A 6,000-nucleotide genomic window follows, 5' to 3' on the forward strand; every position below is an offset into this window, starting at 1 on the left:
GCATTTGTGATCTGGGCTCCCATCATACTCCCCAAACCATACGTAGAAAAACCAACTAAACAGCTGTCAGGATGCGCTAAAACAAAAGCATGTTCCCTGCCAGTTTTCTTGAAGTCAAGGGATTTAACCTTTCCTTTCTCTTGCTCTAAATTGTCCTTAAAAGAAAACCTCAACCGGTAGAAATACAAGTTTAACATGCCAGTTTAACATGCAAGTGTTTAACATGCACGTTAAAAACTGTGTTCATTTGTATAGACAGTAAACATATGTAATTAGAGAGATGCATTTCCTCTTTTTTTTGTGTGTTTCCAGCCATAAATGCCAAGTGTCACCACAGCTCTCCCTGGTCCCCCTCTGCAGTTTCAGGCAGGGTCAGCCCTCGAGCCCTGCAGCAGCCACGTGCTGCCGTGTGCCCACGGCACGAGCGAGTGGGGCACTTGGACATTTCACACACAGCCAGTGAATCCATTAGTGCTGGATCAAAGGTTGCATTTTCCGCCCTTGCACACACTGGAGCACGAGAGGCACACCCACCAAGGCTGCCACAGGCCTCATTAATCTTCTCAAAGATGACATTTCTTGCAAATTTCCTTGTTCCGTGTCCTGTGCTGGCAGCAGGCAGGGCAGCTCCCACACACAGCCACACTTGTTTGCCTACACTGTAATTTCATGAGTGCCTTAAGCTGACAGAAAGCATCACTTAAAGCAAAGAGCTGTTTCCTCTCTGCTCTTGTCCTTCCCTCCTGCACTCAGAAAAGCAACACTGAAGGACTGGTTTAGATCAAAATTGGTTTTTTATTGCGGGTTGATATAGACTCCTAACCCAGTCCTGCCCCCTGCATAGCCTCATAACACCCTTGCCAGCGCCAGGGGAGACCAAGGGTTACAGGGCAGGAATGAGCAGCTCAGGCAGTGGAGAAAGGACTCTGCAGCATCCCCACTTTGAGTTTTGACATTAGTTTCAGCTGACATTGGCTACCCTCACTGCTGGAACAGATACCCCAGTGACTTACCCCCATGTCCCAGTCCACGTTTCCATCGCTGTCTTTGTGACAGCATCAGACTGCCTGAAAAATAAACAAAATGCTTTACCCTCCTTTACCTTTTGTCCAACCAAGACACAGGTGTTACCCTCAAAGTAGTAATTAAAACACAGCATTAGGCTCAAGTACATTATTCCAGCTGAGATGCTGCAAGTCCAGAGGCTCAAAGCCTCCCAGGATACAAGTCCAATAACAAGCTTTTCCTCCTGGCACTAACCTGCATAAGCACAATACACCATCGGGGTGGAGCATCCATTGGCCCCCTATATTTGCTGCTTGCTGGGCTCTCCCATTTGAGCTGCTTTACTTCATTTGAACATAAACACATTAATGAATCCCTCATTTCATTTACTTTGCAGGCAGGGAGCAGGCTCAGGCCTTGGGGCTGGAGAAAGCCACATCCCAGGGGGGTCAGTGAAAACCAAGCAAGTGTTGTTCTTACCAGAGCTCAGGCAGCTCAGGATCTTTCAGCATCAAAGGGGTCTTATCTGCTCACAGAAAAAAAAAACAAACGTGCTAGCCTCGGCCAAAAACTTTGCCAAAGAGCATTGATAAAAATCTTACAAAATGAACTTTCTAATTCATGTTAGCTTGATGGACACCACAATGTTATCAGCAGAGCCACCCTCCAGGCTCACTGCCAGCAGATGTACTTGGCAGCAGGGAAGTGCCCTGGTAGCACATCCTGCACCCCGAACAGATGAGGACACCCATTACACACTTGTCATGACACAGGAGCCCAGAGACCTTGTAGGCAAACAAAGAGCAGTCTGAAGATAACCTCTTTGGAAACACACTGAGACGGACGTGGTTAATTAGCCCAAAGTAAGCAAACTGATTGAGAAAACCAAAGTAAGTACCCCCAAAGCTGTCACAGCTCACAGCTAACACCACCAGGGGACAGAACAGGAAAAAGCAGGAGTTGTTTAGCTTTGTCCCCCATGTCATGGATTTCACTAAGTAGCTCGAGACACCCTCCCTCCAGTGTCTGCATAGCAAAAATGATGTGGAGGGAGATGATGTGTGCAAATACCCCTGTAATTGTCTGTTCTGGCTCACACACTAATGTGATCACAGCGACACCCACCCGAGCGGGAGAGTGAGCTCAGCTATGCAGGTGTAGGGAGAGGAGTTGCCTCTGCCCAGCCCTGGCCTGGGAGGAGCAGTCACAGGGAAGGGATGAAAGTACAGCAGAATTAATGAAGAGTAAAGTACTCGTTTAATACACAGTTTCATTTTTCGTATTGGCAAAGTAGTTTTGTGCATTTATTGGGGTTGTTCCCAAGTAGATAATTTCTGCTTTGAGAAGCCTTCCTATAAATTGACTTTTAGGGTCTGTCTAAACTCTGAAATATTTCTAGCTCCTTTTACAGCCAGTTCTGCCTAAATGAGTCCTAAAGTCATCATATAGATTTCAGATAGTATAAAGCATGCAGGCAATCTTTTTCCTACACTATGTTCAAGGTAACTTTGAAAAGTCCATTAGAGCTAATGCAATAAAAATTTTCTGATTATCTGTAGTCCTGTTGTGCTGGTTTTGGCTGGGGTAGAGTCCATTATCGTCATAGTAACTGGTCTGGGGCTGTGTTTGGGATCTGTGTTGAATATTGTTCCTGAACAGCACTTACACAGAGACAAGGCCTTTTTGGCTCCTCACCCCACCAGCAAGAGGCTGGGGGTGCACATGGGGTTGGGGGGGACACAGGCAGGACAGCTGACCCAAACTGACCCAAAGTTGCCAGCTGGGATTAAACCACAACACCTGTACACACAGGTCAGTACTATGGCTTTATCATGAATTTAGGTTATAGTTTTAAGACTTGTAGAGGATTCCCCCTGTAAGGGGAAATGTAGGTCAAATGTCAAATAAGCAGGTGATTTCCTTTCATGATTTACTGGCAGTTTCACATACATCACATTTTCAAAGTGTATAGCAAGAAATTAACATAAAGCAGCATCTAATTTCATGTTAAATTTTTAATAATTAACAACTGGAGCAGAAATAAGTCTCAGGTAATTCTTACCACTGGAAGGCAGAAGTTTATGTCTGATTCTTTCTGATGGTTTTTCCTTTAAGTGACCTAAAACCAGGAGTACATCAGCCTTCAAAACTTTCCTCTAGGTTTATTCAACCACAGAAAGACTTAAGAGGTCTTTACCCACCCAGCTTTGGAATCATTGCAAATAAAACACTTAGGAAAAGCCTTGGATTGCCAAAGCTGAGATCCAAGCAAGTATTGACTTAACTGGTGAGAAACCACCATATTCCTTCCTTTAAACTAAACTGCAGAAGGCAACAGCTACTGCCAGGAAAGATGGGGACATCTGCAACTACTGCTTGAAAGAGGAGCTGAGAACAGGCTATCAAAAAAGGGCTCCCATTGTCACCCACATTCATCTGCATCTTGTGATTTATCTCACCATGTTGTGATCTCAGGCCTGTGGCCCCAGCCTACACATGCTGATTCTTTTCCTGCTCTGTAACTCTCTGTTCCTTTCCTGCAAACCCCATCAGTCAGGAGGAGCTGGGACCAGCACTGAGTTGTATTTACTAGTTCAGCAGCCAGCTCCTGTGGTTGCTCCATGTGGGCTGATTTGAGACTATATTTAGAGCATGAAATCCCTCTTACACCTCTATAAATGCTTCCAGTGACTCATCATGGGGAAATTAGCAGCCCTACACAACCATGAAAACAGAGAAAAGGATACTTTTGGGAAAACTGCCAACACTTTTTCTCCAATGGGAGTTTTAATTGGCACCAGCGTTTGTGTTCATTTTGATCCACGCTCTTCTACACTCAACAACAGGATTTAAGCATGAGAAGGCGTAGAAACAGTACAGATGAGGCATGTGACCATGAAAGCCATATGGGAAAGCACTGATCCCTTCTCTCTCTAGTATCAGCGTGTATTTATTGCAGTGTCTCTTTGCAACTCAAGGTTTACACAAACTCAGCAGAGAGGGTATTTTCAGCCAGTTAGGAGCACACAGACAGTCAGCTGCTGCACCTCAGCTGATGGGCAACAACACCCGCTCCTGCTCCGATGCTGTAATTTGGAATGTGGCAGGACAAGGTTCTGTCCAAAATGCCACACCCAGGATGGCAGACAGATGCCATCTCAAGCACTGATGCCAGCAGGAGGCAATAAGACAAGAGAGCAAAAAGTCTAGTCCTTGTCCCCTCACTAGGCATGGATGGATCTGGGGGACAGCATCACCCACAGCCTCTGTATCTGTCAGCCACACCAAGAGAAGCCACTTGCTGGAAAATGCAAAGCCTTTCTCTTCAGTTCTGAACTGAGCAGCAGCTGTAGGCACCATCCACCTCTGCTATTTCAAAGTTCTTCGTTTGAAGAAGAGAATATGTAGAAGAATATGGAAATGAAAACAAGCTTGTCAATAGTGGTGGGTGACTGTGTTCACAATTGGAATCAGTTTTGATAGCAAAAAGACATTTTGCAAGCAAATAGCCCATCTTGCAGTCCAGTACATTTGGTTGTTTTCCAAAATAAAAAAAAAAAAAATGCACTGAAACAAAGCTGCAGCATAAGCACTGTCTGTCCTGCTTGTCCAGTAAACAATAAAGATGAAATTTCACATGCCATTCAACTAAATACATATTTAAGGATTACAGCTATTACAATTTGCTTGATATATAAACGTGAGATTATTTTTTTTTTTGTTAAGTTTACTTGTGCTCTCCCTTTGGATTCCCTGCCTTATCATGCTGGGTGTAGAGAGAGGACACCAGGAGCTAGTTCTCCCACCTGCTCTGTAAGCTTGGTTGTTCCTCCTCTAGGCTGCATTTACCTCCTTCTCTGCCCTCTCCTACTCCTGATATTTGTTCTCCAAGAAGGGCTGCCAGCCTGGTGCCCTGGCCAGGTCATGTGCTGCCTGTGGATCCCAGAGAGGGTTACCATGTAGCCTCATCTGATATTCTGAACCACAAGGTGCTCCCTCAAACTCTTTCTTTGACTGGGTTCAGGCCCTACAAAGGGAAGACAAAAGACTGATTGCATTGAGTAGTTTCTCCTCCATATCCCAGAAAGACAAGGCACGACTTAGCTGAACACACCCAGAAAAGGGTTACTAAAATCAACCAACATTTCTGAAGCACCCCCAGAAAGCCAAAAATACAACCGCCTTGTCACAGAGCAGGGGCAAAACAGTTCCACCACAACCCATGGGACAGATGACCAGTGCCCCAGGCCTCCTCCCCCACAGCTCTGGAAAGAAAGGTCTCAGCTTTTCCCTAGAAGCACAAACAGGAGGTTCATCTCCCTCCAAACGTCTTTCACACAGGCAGTTTCTTTCTTCCACAGCCTCCTAAGAGTCTGAGAGCTCTTACATCTCAAGCAAGGGCTGACCCAACTTGTTCTGTTTCAGCACTGCTAATAACTGCTGAAAAAAAAGTCTTGGGGAGGGGGAAGAATTGTGTGGAAACTACCAGTTGGTATCGTTCAGTTTTTGTATGGTGGGAATCTAACTGGCATTTCTCAGGGAAACTTGGGCTTGTCATGGTTAACACTTTTCCTCTTGTTAAAAACAACTTAAATCAACCTTACTAGTTACCATCCATGGCTGGTCAATTAAAGCAGGAATCAGCACTCCAAAAGAGCAAAATTAAATTAAGTAATATTCATCTTTCATATGAAGACTTATTATGGAAATGATAATTTTGTTGGAGTTGATGCCCCTTTTCTGCTGTTCATTTTCCCCCAGGTAGCTTGCTGTAAGTGTCACGGCTACCTGAACCTACCATGGTGGGTAACACCATCCAGTTTAATGCAGAGAGCATTAGGAACTTAGTACAGGAGATACAGCCACAGTAAAACCTCAGTAAGGGAAGCTTTAGTATTTTTGAATATATGCTCCAGAGGGATCAGAGTTCGGAACACGCTTTGCTCTTCCACCACTTTCCAGCTATTTCACCCTGCACTAACAACTGCAACAACC

The 6,000-nt window shown here is 45.0% G+C and overlaps 1 long non-coding RNA gene across 1 annotated transcript in view; it reads right to left on the reverse strand.

Moving 5' to 3' along the window:
• Positions 1–3,203, reverse strand: part of LOC113948070 — a 70,691-nt gene extending 67,488 nt beyond the window's left edge. The window contains exon 1 of the long non-coding RNA XR_003527972.1: positions 3,068–3,203. This is a non-coding gene — a long non-coding RNA (uncharacterized LOC113948070). The remainder of the gene's footprint in view (positions 1–3,067) is intronic.
• Positions 3,204–6,000: the final 2,797 nt, after the last annotated feature.

Source organism: Corapipo altera, unplaced genomic scaffold, assembly GCF_003945725.1.
Source record: "Corapipo altera isolate COAL_440 unplaced genomic scaffold, ASM394572v1 65, whole genome shotgun sequence".
NCBI lineage: Eukaryota > Metazoa > Chordata > Aves > Passeriformes > Pipridae > Corapipo > Corapipo altera.